Raw genomic sequence first — 19,418 nt, 5'->3', positions numbered from 1 at the left:
TGTATTCTTACCCAATTTCAGGTTAATTTTTTCTTAAATTCTATTTTTTTTTTTTCGTTCCATAACCTTGTTTAGATATATTCACTCAGAATTATGCTATTTTGTAAATTCAAAATTTTTATTCTGCAATTCTGTCTGTTTTCCACATTGCAAAAATCATGTAGCTCTGCATGCATGAAATAAAGAGAGTTAAAGGTGCTGTATGGAAGATTTTGACTCTATTAAAGCATAAAAATACTGTAATATGTGACCCTGGAGCACAAAACCAGTCTTAAGTCGCTGGGGTATATTTTTAGCAATAAGCAAAAAAAAAAAATTGTGTGGGTCAAAATTATCGAGTTTCTCGTTTATGCCAAAAATCATTAGGATATTAAGTAAAGATCATGTTTACTCTGAAGAATATTTTGTACATTTCCGTAACCGTAAATATATCAAAAACTTAATTTTTGATTAGCTAATATGCATTGGTAAGAACTTAATTTGGGCAAACTTTAAATGTGATTTTCTCAATAATTTAGATTTTTTTGCAACTCCTCAGATTCCAGATTTTTAAAATAGTTGTATCTCAGACAAATATTGTCCCTCATGAAACAAACCATAACAGCCTGGGAAAGGATTATTTATTCAGCTTTCATAATTGATGTATAAATCTCAATTTTGAAAAATTGACACTTACGACTGGTTTTTTGTGCTCCAGGGGTCACATATGTGTGCAGATATTTAAATATGGCAACCTGCGTGTGGTCGGTCAGTCTGAGGAGGAGGGGCCAGTGGGGAAAAAACCCTCTCTATTACTATTTGAATTTGGACTGTAAATACCTAGTTCAACCACTCGGCGTCAATCCTACATAAAGCACCTTTGAAGGCAGCAACTGAATGTTCTGTCATGTGATGGTCAAATATCTCTTCTTGTTTCAAGTGGGTGCTAGTCACGTCGAACAACAGAAAAATTTGGGCACGGGCCAAAACGTGCCAAAGTGGTCAGGAAAATCACAAGATCTTCCTGGTAATGGCACATCAGACAGCTGACATGTGGTGATAACCAGCTTCAGATGATTTGTCCAATTAACGCGGTTTTCTCTTGACGCCCCAGTCCACCCCAGCGGAAGCAGTACCTGCAGGTGAAGCTTCCAGACGACGAGGTGGTCTGAAGATCTGTCTCCTATCTGTTGGAGCCAGGACCTCGTTGTCGAAGCGGCCTGTAGTGTGCATACGCTTCAGTGAAACTGGCCAATGACCCCATCCTCTGGTAGGTCAGGTTACTGGAACTAAAATGCATGTCTCTTCTAATCAGGCCACAAACTATTACAAAAAGTTTAAGCAAGAAATAAAACACACAGAAGTTACAGTAAAATATGATCAAGGCATGATTTCCATGCTTGAATATTTTCATTGATATGCACTAGTAACAACATAAACAGCATCTACTACTTTCAATAATTTAATAAATGAGATTATAATTCTGTTCCCCGACCTGTAGACCCGTTGTAAATTAACCAAATTTAGCATGCTCAAAAGCCTTTCAGAGGCTTTGTAAAGAAATACAGGATACAGTGTAATATTGGAATAATATTGGAAATAAAAAGCAGTAGTTTTTCTAGTTTTATCTACTTCAAGCAATACTTCTTCACTCCAGGGGACTCAAAGACTCATTCGAATCACAGTTTTTAGAGCCAGTTCATTGAATCGGACGGTTGTTTTGAACTGATTCAGGCAAGTGAATCATTTAGCAACTCTGAAGCTTTTTTTTGCTCAAGATCAGAGGGACTTCATAAATACATCTGTCATAAGTTTTTAAATGGGATTGAAAAGGACAGCTTGCCAAAAAGTAGTGTTAATAGCCCAATAAAATTAAAAAGTATTTATATATTTCAGACCCACACGACTTCAAACTGATTTTGAGTGATGACTCAACACAATCAAGTGAATCACAGTTTCGAATCATCATGCATTGAATCGGAACAGTTGTGAAACAGATTCATTGGAAATTAATAAAGCTTAGCAGCTCTAATGTGTCTGATAATAGCCAAAATAAATATCACAAAGTGTTTCATTTTAACAATTCGCCACCCTGTTTTTAAATATATATATCATCTAACCATGGTGCATGACATATGGTAATCATTCAGTAGCATGGCTAGTGTAATGATATCTTAATACTGTCCGAGTGGCTGTTTTGTAAGGCTCACTGCATCTTTATTTTCGTCTCATCCGGTCTGCAGGAAGAGACTCTACATGGAGGTGTTCGAGTACACCGCGTCCCCATGTGGCACCCTGGCAGTCTGGGAAGTTCCACCAGATCAACCCAGACTAGGAGTAGAACAAGCCCAATCCTGGAAAGAGAGCCTTTCAATCAGCTGGTACTGTTCCTCTCATTCATTATCTAATGTTTTGGGCTGAAAACAGTCATAATTTAGTATTAAGTGACAATTTAACCACCTTTTTGGATTTAAATTTCTGTCTTTCTGCAATAGTGTTAAGAGAAAACAAATGCAATACTAAGAATGAGAGATTTAGTCTTTTTTCCCCCCCGGATCTGAACGTGGACAGAATGGGGTGGTAAATGTCATGATTAGGGCACTCGTGTGTGTCAGTAATAACATCCAGTTTTGGACGTGTTTATGATTGCATATTTCTGAAAGAAACGCAGACTGATGGATCCCTGAGCCTTATTGTGTTTGTAGTATAAAAGGCGGCTCACGTGAAGCCCGGCTTTTACGCGATAACATTTTCTACAGCAACCCGGTCCTAGTTGATATTAAGGTATGGCCGAGGGGGAGAGAACACTGCTGGTAAGTCCTAGAGTACATTCTACAGATGCATTATATGGCTCGTTGCATTAATTATAATTCACCACATGCCTTGTACTTTTATCACATGGTGACCACGACATTTCAATAAAGTCTTATATGATGGCAACTAGAGATTGTTTTTATTTGTTTTTTTTTTTTTTTTTTTTTTTTTTTTTTTTTTTTTTTTTTGGTTGGTTGGTTGCCCATTAAAGACTTTTCCTCGGATGTATGATAATCAATGTCTAGATATCCTTGAAGTCCCTCTTTTTTAAGTCTAAGGATTTTTTTTTGCGTCACAGGTCCCACACAGGCAAAACTCATGCACCTTTTTTAAAGTAAACAGCCCACCTCGCATTCCTTTCTGTAGCAAAAACTCCTGTTTATATCTTTACAAAGCTTCAGATTTGGCTTGATCCTTATTTACGAGATTGCAAAGTGATCTGTTTCTGTAATTCATGGCTTTCACTCTTTTTCCTCCGTATTATGACACACATTGAAGCGATCTGGGAGGTTGAAGTTTATATAGACATCCTGTTCAGGAAGCACACTTTGCAGGTGAGGATATTGCTCATTCGGGGATCTACACAGACTAGCACACAGGATTCTACAGTCGAAGTACAGGCCGATTAAACTATTAGTATATGCAAATGATGTGGCGCGGGTGATAGCAGTACGCATAGGTCTATTTAGCCATGTCAATATTTACATTTTGTTTCATTTCATTTTGTAAGTACATGTACCTTTTAAAAAAAGAAAAAAACTTAGCCCAGTATGGGCTTTAATTTTTGTGTCATCTCTACCTCATTGTTATGTATTTTCCAATGTACCCTTCTCAAAAAAAAAAAAAAAAAAAAAAAAAAAAAAAAAAAAGTATACTCTATATATATGTACGCCATATATATCATATACCATATATATATATATATATATATATATATATTTACATGGGGGACCACTCAAAGGTTTGGGGTTGGTATGATTTTTAAAATGTTATTTTTGAAAGAAGTCTATTCCTGCTCACCCATTTATTTAATAAAAAAAAAAAAAACAGTAAAAGTGCAAAATATTATTACAATTTAAAACAACTGTTATCTATTTTAATAAATTGTGAGTATGATATGATTACCTGTGATCAAAGCTGGTTGCCAAGCATCAGTGTCTATGCGTACCTTCCAGAAATCCTTCTGATATGCTGCTCAGAAACATTACTCATCATTATCAGTGTTGAAAACAGTTGTGCTGCACAATATTTTTTGTGGAAAACATTTTTTTTCAGGATTCTTTTAATAAATAGAAAATTCAAAGGAACGGCATTTGTGAATTTTTTGTAACATTTTATTTAATTTAAGCAAATTTAATGCAAGTCTTTCAGACTTGAAATTGAATATTTTCTATTAAATGTAGAGACTTTCTCCTGTTTAACCTAAACATTAATCGTACCTCTGCTTTTGCAGCTCCGGGGAAAGTAGCGGATAAAGTCATCATCGAGAACACTAGAGATTCAACGTTCGTGTTCATGGAGGGGTCAGAGGACGCTTATGTAGGATATATGACAATAAAGGTGAGTTTCTTCATATGCCAAGAAGGTTAAAGGAAAAGGTCACCTAAAATGAAATTCCTGGATGCATTCTTTCATGCACAGGAAAACATGGGAATTTTGAAAAGTTTTAGGGAGATTTCAGATTGTAATGGTTGGTTTTTTTTTAGTTTAATCCTGTGAAAATCAGCCAAAATCCCAAGCCATCACTGTCTGAGATCACCCAACGCAGCCCACTTCCATGCAAATTTTCCGATAAACCCGCAAAGGTACCCCTGCTGCTTTTTATTTTTCCAAATGTGTTTTTTTTTTTATTATTTGTTTGAATACCATTATAGATGTTTTGTCTTAAACCCCGGGTTCTCTTGCCCCCAGTCACCCAGGACGTACCTCGGGTGAAGCTTCCAGACGAGGTGGTTCTAAAGATCTTCTCTATCTGTTGGAGCAGGACCTGTGCGAGCGGCCTGTGTGTGAAAAGGGGCTTCAGTGAACTGGCCAATGCCCCACCTCTGGTAGGTCAGGTTACTGGACTAAAATGCATGTCTTCTTAATCGGCAAAAACTATTCAAAAGTTTAATGCAAGAAATAAAACACACAGAAGTTCAGTAAAAATATGATCAAGGCATGATTTCCATGCTTGAATATTTTCATGTATGCACTAGTACAACATAAACAGCATCTTTTTCAATAATTTAATAAATGAATTAAAATTCCCCCGACCGAGACCCTTTGTAAATGAACCAAATTTAGCAGCTCAAAAGCCTTTCAGAGGCTTTGTAAATAAATACAGGATACAGTGTAATATTAGGAATATATATTGGAAATAAAAGCAGTATTTATCTAGTTATCTACTTCAAGCAATACTTCTTCACTCAGTGACTCAAATAAATAATTGAATCACAGTTTTTAGCCAGTTCATTGAATCGGACGGTTTGAACTGATTCATGGAAGTGAATCATTTAGCAACTCTAAAGCTTTTTGCTCAAATCAGAGACATAAATACATCTGTCATAACGTTTTTAAATGGGATTGAAAAGGACAGCTTGCAAAGTAGTGTAATAGCAAATAATAATTAAAAGTATTTATATATATTCAACCCCAGACTTCAAACTGATTTGAGTGATGACTCAAACAAATCAGTGAATCAAAGTTCGAATCAATGCATTGAATCGGACAGTTTGAACAGATTCATGGAAATTAATAAAGCTTAGCAGCTCTAATGTGCCCAAATGCCAATAAATATCACAAAGTTGTTTCATTTTACATTCGCACTGTTTTTAAATATATATCATCTACCATGGTGCATGAATATGGTAATCATTCAGTAGCAGGCTAGTGTAATGATATCTAATACTGTCAGAGTGCTGTTTTGTAAGGCTCAATGATCTTTATTCGTCTCATCCGGCCCTGGGAAGAGACTCTACAGGGAAAGGTGTTAAGTAACGCGTCCCATGATGCACCAGTCTGGGAAGTTCCACCAGATAAACCCAGAAGAGTATGAACACCCAATCCCGGGAAAAGAGAGCTTTCAGCGCTGGTACTGTTCCTCTCTTCATTCCTAATAGGTTTTGGGCTAAAACAGTCATAATTTAGTATTAAGTGACAATTTAACACCTTTTGGATTTAAATTTCTGTCTTTCTCAATAGTAAAACAATGCATATCTAAGAATGAGAGATTTAGTCTTTTCCCCCTGAATCTGAAAGAGGACAGATGGTGTGGTAATGTCATGATTAGGGCACTCGTGATGTGTCAGTAATCATCAGTTTTGGAGTTTTATGATTGCATATTTCTGAAGAAACCAGACTGATGGACCCCTGCCCTTTTGTGTTTGTAGTATAAAGGCCTCAGTGAACCCCGGCCGAGAACATTTCTACAGCAACCCGGCCAGATAAAAGGGGGCAAAACATGCTGGTAAGTCCTAGATCATCTACAGATGCATTATATGGCTCCTTCATTAATTAAAAACACAAATGCCTTGTAATTTTTTTATAAATGGTGACAACGACATTTCATAAATTATATGATGGCAACTAGAATTGTACACCTTTTTTTTTGGTTGGTTGCTGGTTGGTCCATTAAAGACTTTTCCTAGATGTATATAATTCATTGTCTAGATTAATTGAGTCCCTCTTTTAAGTCTGGTTTTTTTGTGCCCACCAGGCAAAAATCATGCACATTTTTTTAAGTAACACCCACCGCATTCTTTCGTAGCACAAACCCTTGTTTATATTCAAAAACAGCTTCAGATTTGGCTTGATCCTTATTAGAGATGCAGTGATCTGTTCTGTAATCCTGCTTTCACTTCTTTTCCTCAGTATTATGACACCATTGAAGACGCTCTGGGGGGGTTTCAGGAGCACACTTTGGGTTTGATATTTGTCCATTCTGGGATCTACCAGACGAATGGATCTACATCACCCCAATGATTGGGCCCGGTATGATGCAATAGTCTTAGCCATGTCATATTTACATTTTATTTATTTTATTTTTATGTAGTACTTTAAAAAAAAAAAGCAGTATGGCTTATTTTTGTGTCTCTCTACCTCATTGTTATGTATTTTAAATGTCCATTTCTCAAAAAAAAAAAAAAAAAAAAAAAAAAAAATATAAAATATATATATATATATATTTATATAATATTATTATAATATATATTATATATAATATATATTTACAACAGGACCACTCAAAGGTTGGGGTTGGAAATTTTTTTAAAAAAATTTTTTAAAAAAAGTTCTGTTCTCTCCCCCCATTTATTTAACCCAAAAAACAGTAAAAATTGCAAAATATTATTACAATTTAAAACAACTGTTATCTATTTTAATAAATTGTGAAATGTAATATATTCCTGGATCAAGCTGGGTTTTCAGCATCAGTGTCACATGCATGCCCTTCAGAAATCCTTCTGATATGCTGCTCAAGAAACATTACTCCAATCATTATCAGTGTTGAAAACAGTTGTGCTGCCTTTTTTGTGGAAACATTTTTCGGATTTTTTAATAAATAGAAATTCAAGGAACACATTATTTGAAATTTTGTACATTTTATTTAATTTAAGCAATTTAATGCAAGTCTTTCAGACTTTTAAATTGAATATTTTCTATTAATGTAGAGACTTTCTCCTGTTTAACCCCAAACTTAATCTTTCCTCTGCTTTTTGGCAGCTCCGGGGAAAGTAGCGGATAAAGTCATCATCGAGAACACTAGAGATTCAACGTTTGTGTTCATGGAGGGGTCCGAGGGCGTATGGGAGGATATATGACAATAAAGGTGAGTTTCTTCTATGCCAAGAAGGTTAAAGGAAAAGGTCACCTAAAATGAAATTCCTGGATGCATTCTTTCATGCACAGGAAAACATGGGAATTATTGCAACAGTTTTTAGGTAGATGTGCAGATGATGTATATGGTTGGTTTTTATTTCAGTTCAATCCTGATGACAAATCAGCTCAACATCACAACGCTCATCACTGTCTGGAGATCACCGTCAACTGCAGCCCCATCATTGACCACTGCATCATCCGCAGTACCTGCACAGGTGACCACAGCTGCTGCCTTTTCCCAAATTTTTTTACTTTTATTTTTTCTCATCACTTTGTTTTTTAGGGATTTTACTGTATAAATTTAATTAACTTCATAATGAATAAACTTAAAAAATCAGAAAAATATCAAAATTAATAAATCAAAAGTAGGGCTGTGCACTTTATCAACTAGTGTGTGTATATGTGTATATGTGTATATATATATATATATATATATATATATATATATATATATATATATAATATTTTTATATATAAAATTATATAGTAAATAATAATAAATTAAATTTTTTACGTTTTTTTTTTTTTGTTTTTTTTTTTCAAAAACATTTAAAAATGTAATTGTACAAAATTTTATTACTTTTCAAATATTAAGAATTAAATGTTAATTTTTTTTTTTTATTCATTTGATTACCACAGTAAAATTTTCTATTAAATCTAAATCAGAAAAAAAAAAAAAAAATCCTAGGCTTTATTGAAAATGTAAAAAATTAATTCAAGTTTATGATACAACTAATTAGATGAATTAATTAAACAGGAAACACAAAATTGTTAGGTTTTTAATAATTTTTATGATTTATACCCTTTATGTTTCTGTTAATTAGACATGCTTTTTTTTAATACAAATTTTAATTAACCTTAAAAGGGAAAAAAAAATTCAAATGGAAAAACAGAATCCATAAAATTACAATGCCAAATTTGGGTTCAAATGAAACTAAATTTCCATAGAGCCTTACTTTAACCTAAGGGCGGTTCCCAAGAACATGCTTTTGCATTCCAATATCCTTCCTTTATTTTTTTTTCCTGAGTGAACATCGTACTTGTCCTTTGTGCATATGACCAGAAATTGTGTGAATTGGGATTTTGAATAGTGGATTAATGTGTGAAGCCCTTTGCTTGAGCTGTGTGTTGTCTTCCTGCAGTGGGCTCGGCAGTGTGTGTGAGTGGCCAGGGAGCATCACCCACCATCAAACACTGTAACATCAGTGACTGTGAGAACGTGGGGCTCTATATCAAAGACCATGCAACATGAAGCTCCGTCTGGAATATACCCTTCTGTGGTTGATGAAATGCAGTGTTTAGTGGCTGCTCTCTCCGTTTGCTCCGCAGGGCATTTACGAAGACAACGAGATCTCCAATAATGCTCTAGCAGGAATTTGGGTGAAAAACCAGGCAACCCCATCATCAGACCGGAACCACATCCATCCGGCAGAGGCGTCGGTGTTCACGTTTGACCAGGCATGGTACAATATACAGTACAGACCAAAAGTTTGTGCATCATTACATTAACATTACATTTTTAATGTTTTGGAAAGAAGTTTCAACTTCTGCTCATCAAGCCTGCATTTATTTGATCAAAATACAGAAAAAACAGTAATATTGTGCGATATATTTATTTACAACTAAAATAATAGTTTTTCTACTATTTGAATATACTTTAAAAAAAATAATTTATTCCCTGTGATGCAAAGCTGAATTTTTTCCAGCATCATTACTCCAACCTTCAGTGTCACATGTAACATCCAGTCTATCACATGATCATTTAGAAATCATTCTAATATTCTGATTTATTATGAGTGTTGGAAACAGTTCTGCTGTCTAATATATTTGATGAATAAAAGGTTAAAAAAGAACTGCATTTTATTCAAAAAAAAAAAAAAAATTCTAACAAATATATATTCTAATAATATATTTTTCTTTACTATCACTTTTATCAATTTAACACATCCTTGCTGAATAAAAAGTATTGATTTTATTTAAAAAGAAAAGAAAAAAAAATTACTGATTTAAATTACTGACCAGTAGTAGTATATTGTTATTACAAAATATTTTATATTTTAAAAAACATAGCTTCTTTTTTTTTTTTTTACTTTTAAATTCATCAAAGTATCACTAAAAAAGTATCACATATTTCTGAAAAATATTAAGCAGCAGAACTGTTTCCAACTTCTGATAATGAGAATCATCATATTAGAATGATTTCTAAAAGGATCATGTTTGATAATAGATCCTAAAAATTCAGCTTTTGCATCACAGAAATAAATGATAATTTAAAAAAATGCAGAGGCTTGATGAGCAGAGACTTCTTTCAAAAACATTAAAAATAGTAATGTTTCCAAACTTTTGGTCTGTACTGTGTTTGTGTGAGACGAGACATGGGGTCCTTCAAAAACATAAAAATAGTAATGTTTCCAACTTTTTGGTCTGATACGTGTTGTGTATCTCATATGATATACTGTGACTGGTATGTCTCTCCGCTACTATATCTTCTAACCTGTGCTGTGTCTATATCTATAATTCCTATATCTCTTCTCGACACACCCCCCCCCTATCGCCCGTTTGTGTTTGTTGCCTCTCTGCTCCCTCGCAGGGCTACTTTGAAAGCTGCAGCTCCCAGAACCGGATAGCATTTCGAGGTGAGCCCGTAATTCTAACCCTACTGTGGTTCCTGCGAGATCCCTCACTAGACATGACGGGTGGCAATCTACGTGCCCGAGAAGGGCGGGGCCGTTCATCGAGACAAGATCTATGCACACACTTTGTGCGGGCGTGGTGATTTACCTCCACAGAGACCCCACTATCGGTGAGAGACTCGTCAATAAAACACGCGTGGCGGTCTAATCATGATCATACTGCGATAATCTGCACAGAGTTACGACTGCTGTTTGTAGCTCCGAGTTATAACCCCTCTTCTGATCAATCTACAGGGCTTGGGGTACTGGGTAACGCCATAATTCACGATGGCCTCAACAGGTTGGTGTTTACATATTTACGGACGACGGCCGAGCGTCCTCGGTCTGAGGGGAACGACATCTACGGCTTTTATACGCTTTAAGACTAGGAAATGCCGATCCCGGACCAACAGCTGGCCCGATCGTCCGTCACTAACAAGATCCCACGACGGACAGCAACGGAGTCATGTATGTGGCTTGTAGGGTGAACAGACAAAAATAATCTACAAATCACTTATCTTTAGTAACTAAATGGTCAGAAAGTTAAAATGAGCATAGTTCAGCCAAAAATAATTAAAAGTATGTTAATCTTATGCATTTATACGTTCAAGTTGTTCCAAAAACTTGAGGCTTCTTTCATTCTGTTGAACACAAAAAGAAGATATTTTGGAGACTGGTGGTGACTCCAATCCGTTGCTCAGGTAGCCATTGACTCTCCAATAGTATTCTTTTATTTTTTTCATAGTAAGGAAGGGTCAATGGGTACTAGCTAGCTGTTTGGTTACCAACGACTTAATTCTACATTATTGTATATATTTAGATTTATGGAATTTTTAAAATTACTGTCTGTTAAATGTTCCCGTTGTCTTGGCATGCGTATTGAACCCTCACCCTTGTTTTATGCATTAGAATAAGGCAAGACTTCTACATAGGTATCTTAGTAGGACGGCTAAAAAAATATTTTTTGTTTTTTTTCATTGGGACCGAATAAATATATACTGAAAGCAAGGGAAGAAAGTTCCACATTATTGAAACATTCCCAAACTTCTGTTGCGTCGTATTTTTCCAGTTTATAATAACAAGAAGTATTTGTTATATTTATTTTTAATGTATTTTTAATGTCCAATAAATTATGTATTGTTTTTTGTTTTTTAGATGTGTATTATTATATTAGTTGTGTAAATATTATTAATAGCATTATTTATCGCTTATTATTTATTTTAGATTATCATCACATTCGATATTTTTATATTCCATGTAGTTTTATTATATTTAGATTATGGACTATATTTGCTTTTGTCAAAAACTCAAGTTATGATCAGTACAAGCCTTGATTTACGACTGCAGAATTCATGTATCCAATTATTGTTGTTTATGATGATATTTAAACACAACAGTCATAAATTTTTGATTTAGAAGCAATTGTGCAGGGACGAATGTTTTTGACCCAGTATCTTGAAAGTTTTGGGGCGTGTTTTGGGCCCTAGCCCAATGTTAATTGCCAACCCTTGTTCCTAGTCAATACCATACTATTGGCACACCTCTAAAGCATATGCTATGGCCGGATTGTCCCGTCTCTCGGTGGGGTTTTGCAGCGGTTGTTTGAGAAGGGTCAGGGAGTGAATCGAGGAGAAGAGGTGTACAGTAACACGCCGGCCCGGTGTGTGGGTGCCCACGGGCCAGCACACCGCTATCTGGCCAGAAAAAAAAACCCCAGGAGTCCACAGCGGGAAGCAATCAGGTTCTTGAGTTCCACTTCCCTCGCTCTGGATGTGACCTGATTCCCACACAACGCTCAATATACACTTTATTGTGTCTCATGTCAGAGATGGTGGGTTGTCCCTTTTGTGAAGGTTTAAAACAGTTGCCAAACTCGGAGATTGTCTTGTGATTTTGAATCGTGAGAACCTGACATATTAATTATGCAATATCTGTAAAGGTCTTTTCGATTTGCACACACAACAATCAAAATTTAATCCAAAATCGCAGGAGTTATGGTTTACAAATGTGTTTTAAAATATATTCACACGTTAACGTTTACTTTGGCAATGATTGATTTTTCGCGGTACAACCACAGGCCTCTCAGATCTGACAGCAGAACAATTCAAAGTCTGCCTTTTTTAAATGAAAGACGAGCTAAAATAACATCAACGCAGTTGTATTTTTAATTGACATGCATAATATAAACTGTGAAATACTAACTCTTGTTGATCGTAGGGTTAGCCAGAAACTTGGTGTTAGCCTTTTTTTTCTTTTTTTGTCTCTTGGTTCTTTCGTTGCGTTTAGAAAATAAATTTTAAAAAATATAATATAATTTGTTTATGAAATTGTTGTTTTTACTCTTTTTTGCATGGAGTTTAACACAATTAACCAAACAAACTCACACCGCTGTGAAAATGAAATGCTGTAAGATTATTACAAAATTGGCTAGCAATCTGCCCTGGAAGCAAAAGGTGATCCAGTTGGTCTGTGATCGTCATCACTTTAGTGACCGGCGTGCACAAAAAAACATCTTTGGGGGGGGGGGGGGGGTGGGGAGAAGAATAAAAAAACCCCGTACGAAATGGATTCTGTGGCCAATAAAAACATTTTTCTGTATAACCCGCCTGTTGTGCCCTTTTGTGATAGTTGTGTTAATCCTTAAAAATGACACACAAAAGGTAGACTTGAAGTAAAATAAAACCATGCAAAAGGAACATGAAAAAAAAAACACCCAGACTATTGGTTCTGTTTTTTGGGACCGTGTGATCTACCACTGGTGGACCTGGAATCAAAGACTATTTGGTGTGAAGGTCTTTCCAAAACACATTTTTTGTGTATATGTTAAAATTGGTAAGATCTTTCTAGGCAAAGTATAAATACAACCAGATTTGGCAGATACATCCTTCTGAATACAGTAAGCAAGCCACTTTTCTTATTTTGTTTTTAAATTTGTTTTATCAATGTTGCTTATTGGACAAAACGCTGTTACCTTCATCAGTCACTGTTTACTTGATATATTACATTCATATTACGCACCATGTTTCAAATACACTCAATCACCCTCAACACCTCTTCATTTTCACTTGTGCCTTAATAGCTCTTAAGCGCTTTCATATTGGCATTAATGGTCAGTATATAAAGTGGTTAAAACAAATTTCCCATGCGGTATTTATAAAGCAGTTGGTACTCTCGGCAGTAGGCAGTAGGATCATACCTATGAAAGCTGTTGAATTAAATTCTCCTGCCAGATAATACTTGAATGACGAGATGAATGCATTGTGTTTAATAAATATTGTCTGTAAAATAATAATATTCAATGAAAATAGTGTCCAGCATTTTACCAATAAATGATACATGGCATATTAATCGCGGGGGGCCAAATTTGAATTCTGAATTATTGTCTGTGTGCAAATCGAAAGATTCATCTTTTCACCATCGGATTTTAAAATACTAATAATGAAATCTTAATATGTCAAGTTCTCACGTTCAAAATCAACAGGCATCATACACTGTATATTTGGACTCTGACACAATTTTTATGACTCAAAAGACCAAACCTGACACGGGCTCAGGGTTGCATTTGGGATGGAGTTGTTTTACAGATCAGATGGAGATCTACAGTCAGGTCCATATATAGAATATTTGGACTCTGACACAATTTTTAATAATGTCGGCTTGTAATGCCACCCGAATAAGGTTTAAAATGAAACCATCAAGAGGAATTGAAGTGAAGACTGTAAGCTTTAATTCAAGGGGTTGAACAAAAATATTACACAAAATGCCAATTTTCAGGGGTTCAAATGTAATTGGACAAATATATACAGTACAGACCAAAAGTTTGGAAACATTACTATTTTTTACTAGTTTCTTCTTTGTGAAGCTTTACTTCAGCTACTATCAGAGTGGTCTGCGAGCTGCTGTTTTGTATTGTGGCTCTTGTCTGCATCACGCTCTCTCTCCTCTGATGGGGTTTTATTATGTTTTTGGTCTGTATTTCTCTTGCTATGGAGCGCTCCTTTGACGGCATGATGTGGGTTCAGTTCTTGGGGGGGGGGGGGGGGGGGTCCCAAAATGCAAATGGCACTCTTAGAATCACTACTAGACCTGTTAAACCTGCTTAATTTGATGTAGAAAAGAAAGAAGGAATAGCCCACATCGGTCCATAAAACAGATTTTGAGTCAACCTGTCCAATTACTTATGGGCCCTTGAAAAATTGGGAAGGTAGTAGGTTACATATTAAAGACTGTAATTCCCTTAATCATATCTCCAGTTGTGATGAGCGGTACCCTTAAATAAAGTTCAGAGTGTGCACTTTCAGCCCATATTCATTATATAACTGTAACCGGAATATGTTTTGGTCAGCAGCTAAAATAATAAAAATTGTGTCAGTGTCCAAATATATATGGACATGACTGTACGTCTAAAGCCTCTGGGATCTCTAGATCTTCTTGGAGTGGTTTTGTAAATGTGTTTTTGTCCACAGGTGGGCGTTTATTTCTATGATAACGGTCACGGTGTGCTAGAAGACAACGACATCTATAACCACATGTACTCTGGAGTTCAGATCAGGTCAGTGACGCAACACACATTATTATGTAGGGCTGGGCGATACTTACAATTTATTTTCAATGAGAATGATTTATTTTTTTTTTTTGGTGAGAGGGTTTAAATAAATGCTCATTGGTTGTGGAAGAGCACAAAAAACATAGTCTGTAATTTTAAATGTAGTTTATTTAATTTATTAGTTTTATTTATTTAATCAATTATTTTTATTTGGAAAAATAATCAATAAATTTTTATATTAACATTATTTATTTTTTATTTATATTATTTCATTTATTATATTATTTTATTTTATTTTATTTTAAATAGTTTATTATTTATTACATAATGTGTTATTTTTTAAGTTCAGTTTAATGCAACATAATCTTTTTTCAGTTTTATCTCCATTTATCATTTTATATTTACTATTTACCGAACTTGTAAATATTCTTTTAAATAATTATTTTTATATGAATATTTTGTATATTTTATTTAAATGTATGTTAAATATTATGATCAAAATTGACCAAAATGATTGTGATTTTGCAGTCATGTTAAATATTATGATCAAAATTGACCAAAATGATTTCAAATTCAATATGAGTTTTTCGCCATAATCAAAAAATCGAGTTATCAACATGACTCACTTCAATAAAAAAAGTGAAATAAAATTGATATTATTTATTTTTGTGGTATTTCTTGTAGAACTGGCAGCACATACCAAAATTTAGGCGGATAAGATCTGGGGCGGTCAAGAACGGAGGAATCCTCGTTTACAATTCAGGTAATATTTCCGTCATTTGCCTTTTAGGTTTTCTGCTTGCTATAAAGGCTCGTGTTTCTATATTGTGATATATTTCAGATAAATAAGTGTCCCCGAATCTCTTCTCAGGTTTAGTGCTTATTGAAGACACAACGATATCTTTGACAACGCCAATGGCCGGGGTTTGGATCAAGACCGACAGCAAACCCCTACGCTCCGCAGAAACAGATCCATCGACAGGCGCTGACGGGGGGATCTGTGATATTCAAACGGAGGACGAGGTGGACGGCTCCTCTTCTGACGTGGACCGCAGCTGTTCCCCGTGCGCTTCAGCTGTTTACTGAGTAGCTTTTTGATGTTGTAGGGCTGCTGGAGGAGAACGATATCTTCAAGGAACGCTCAGAGCGGGTCCCTCATCATACTAACTCACCCTTTTGCAGCAAGAACAGGATATTCGACGGTGTTTGCTGCTGGTGCGTATTTGTTCGTTTCCACTATGCAACTCTGAACGAAGTATTATAAGGCATATTGAATACAAAATGACAGCATGGTTAATTTATTGCATTTTTTGACCTTTTGTCTTTAGAGTATGGTCCTGCTTGTTACCATCATAATAAATACCCCTTTAAATGCTTCGTTATTTCTTTTTATTTATAACAAAAAAAAAAAAGGCTGGCATCCATAATGAATCATCCCTTTCAGGAAGTGAACAGGCAGCACGTGGTTAAAGTAACATGTTCTGTGGTATTTTTTTGCAGATTTGTGTTTTTAATACATTGATATTTATTGATTTAGCATGACACAGTGCGGCTTATTAACACTTAAAGACATGCTTTTTTTTAAAAATCTTACATATTCCCCTCTCTATAATGGTTAGTATCAAGTGACATGCTGTTAACAATTAAGATTTTCTAAAAATATTTTTTATTGAAGTTTTTTTGATGATTTTGTAATTTTATAGTTCTATAAATAGAATAATACAAAGAAATATGTATCAAAATATACAGACATAAAAGTATATGCATAATATATAATCTATAATCTCATACAGTGTGTTGTGTGTATATATCTTAATTATATATATATATATCTATATATATATATATATATATAGAATACTATATATATATATATATATATATATGTTATTGCTTTATCAAATGATTAATCGCATCAAAATATAAGTTTTTGTTTAACTAATATATGCGTGTTTGTGTATTATTATATCTAGTATTTATATATAAATACAAACATGCATGTATATTTAAGAAAAAAAAAATTGTTTATATATTACATATAATTTATCTACAGTATAATAAACACAGTACACACTCAAACTATATACTGAATGTATTTATATATACATAATAAATAAACACAGTACACACTAATATATTATGAAACAAACTTATTTTGGATGCTAATGTTGATAGCACTAATCATATTTGTTTTTGGTCTAGAAATGTCTAACTTACAAATGTATACAACTTCAATTTCTGAAAATGCACTTTTTTTCATAAACCAGATAGAGATGCATACGAATTTCATCTAGACAATAACCTGTTAGCCTCCATCTGCTGCAGGTATTGATGATCACTAATCATCATGGCGACGGCGACTTTAGAATGCAATCAAATTTTCAACAACCGCTTCGGCGGGTTGTTTCTTGCGTCTGGTCGTCAACGTCAATGATGAAAGGCGGAAGTGGAAACATCGGTCGTTTTCAATCCCTCTTCATCCAGCGGACTTGAAATGAACATTATTCTCATTGAATCCGCTTCACAGACAACCAAATCTCATGAACACTCCGGATGCCAGGAGAAAGCGGTGAGCAGAGGTTCCAGTGCCTGTACAAGATTTCCAGTTACACCAGCTATCCAATGCACGATTTTTACAGGTAACGCTCCTCCTGAGAACCATCTGAGAGCTCGGTGTGACCTCGGCGGCTGCTTCCTCACGCCTCTGTTTCTCTGTGCAGGTGTCCACCTGTAACACCACCGACCGCAACGCCATCCTGTGTGAATGCATCAAGAAGTGCAATCAAGGGGCACTTAACGTGGAGTTCATTAGACCGGTTTGCTCTGCATTTACTACTAAAACCAGAATTATTTTGCCTATCCTAGAGGATTTTGCCCCTATTTTCAGGAGAAACCATATCATTTCTTATCTCCCTTAGATGAGCATTAATGTGGGGAGAAAATTACATTACTACGTACAAGAAGTACAAAATGACTTGTACAGTACTTTTTATAATGTACAAAAATCAAGGTTATTTTTTTTGCCGTACTTTGCCATTACGTGATTGCTGATTTAAGAAAAAAAAAAAAAAAATTATATATAGTATATATATTATATATGTGTGTGGTGTGTGTGTGTATATATATACACTACTACATTGCTAACCACTAAGGGGGGGTGGGGGTGGGCAACATTATAATTATGACAATTGTGGAAGGAAAAATGTTCATGCAAATAAGTTGAAATTAACAAATGCAAGTGTGCATAAGACTACTTCATTTATTTATGGAATAAAGTGAAAGTGACTTTAATTATATTTGAACACAAAAGTTCACATTAGCTTTATAATAGGCTTTTTTTTAATTTTGTTTTTTTTTGTTTTTTTTTTTTTTTTTTTTTTTACTTCAATCTATATTTCCAAAAAAATTCAGGAATAAGGATATTTAATATTTTACGGTGTTAAATAGGATAGAAAATATTGTTTTTAAAATAACAAATTTATGGTTGCTTAAACTAATTGGTAAAAAAAAAAAAATTTTAGCTAATTATTATATTATTACAAGTAAAATTGGTACAAAATGACTAATTGGTAAAAAAAAAAAAAAGTTATTTTTGTAAACAGCATAATATAATTTAATATATTCTCAAAATTAAATTAAACATTTATATTAATTAATCATTTGTCTGGACACTTTTTGGATTTTAATACTGTATTATGAGAATTAAAAAAAAGAAAAAGGAAAACTGATTAATTGTCATGAAAATAATCACACGTATGTAAAGTATACAAAATGTCATTAAAAATATATAAAAAGATACATTGTGTATATGCATGTTTTGTTTTATATATACTATATAACAAGACAATCCACACACACACACATATATATGATTAGCAGAAAATGAAAAAACCCCTAAAAATAAACATACATTTTTCCTCTTCTGTATCCTAATTAGGGTTTAAAAAAGTGAACATTTTCCCCAAAAAATCCTACATTTTGGAAACGTTCCAGAGATTTTTGTAGTTTCTCGAAATATTTTTCCACCCTTGTGCAACCCTAAATATACTTTAAAATTATTGTTTCTTCTGTGACTGAATGCGTCTCTGTCTTTTAATCCTTATTTTGCATCACGCACCACATTTTGCATCTTCTGTGACTGAATGCGTCTCTGTCTGCAGGTTCTTCTGTGACTGCGGCGCAGGGACTCTGTCAAACCCTTGCACACTAGCCGGAGAGCCGACGCACGACACAGACACGCTGTACGATTCAGCGCCTCCTATAGAGTCCAACACACTGCAGCACAACTGAAGCGGAGCCGCTCCCAACACACAGAACCTCCATGGTGCTCAGATGAGGATCACACGCTAGAAATAATTCACATTTGATTCAAAATAAACCTCTTGGAGAAGAGAAAGCATTGTTTTTTTTGCGTAAACGCTCAGAGAGGAAAAAACATTTCTATTTAGCAAACGACCGTTCTGCTGTGTGATGCCCCGTTTTCTCCTCTCTCTCTGCTGCTTGGGGATGGGATGGGCGGCGACTCCTAGGATTCGGTGGTGATGGAATCA

At 34.7% G+C, this 19,418-nt stretch overlaps 1 pseudogene; it reads left to right on the top strand.

The window, feature by feature from the left end:
* The first annotated feature begins 726 nt into the window (after positions 1–726).
* Positions 727–19,208, top strand: LOC122139335 (annotated as a pseudogene).
* Positions 19,209–19,418: the final 210 nt, after the last annotated feature.

Source organism: Cyprinus carpio, chromosome B13, assembly GCF_018340385.1.
Source record: "Cyprinus carpio isolate SPL01 chromosome B13, ASM1834038v1, whole genome shotgun sequence".
Classification (NCBI taxonomy): Eukaryota; Metazoa; Chordata; class Actinopteri; order Cypriniformes; family Cyprinidae; genus Cyprinus; species Cyprinus carpio.
The sequence above is the reverse complement of the archived record's forward strand: the minus strand, read 5'-3'. Positions and strand labels throughout refer to the sequence as shown.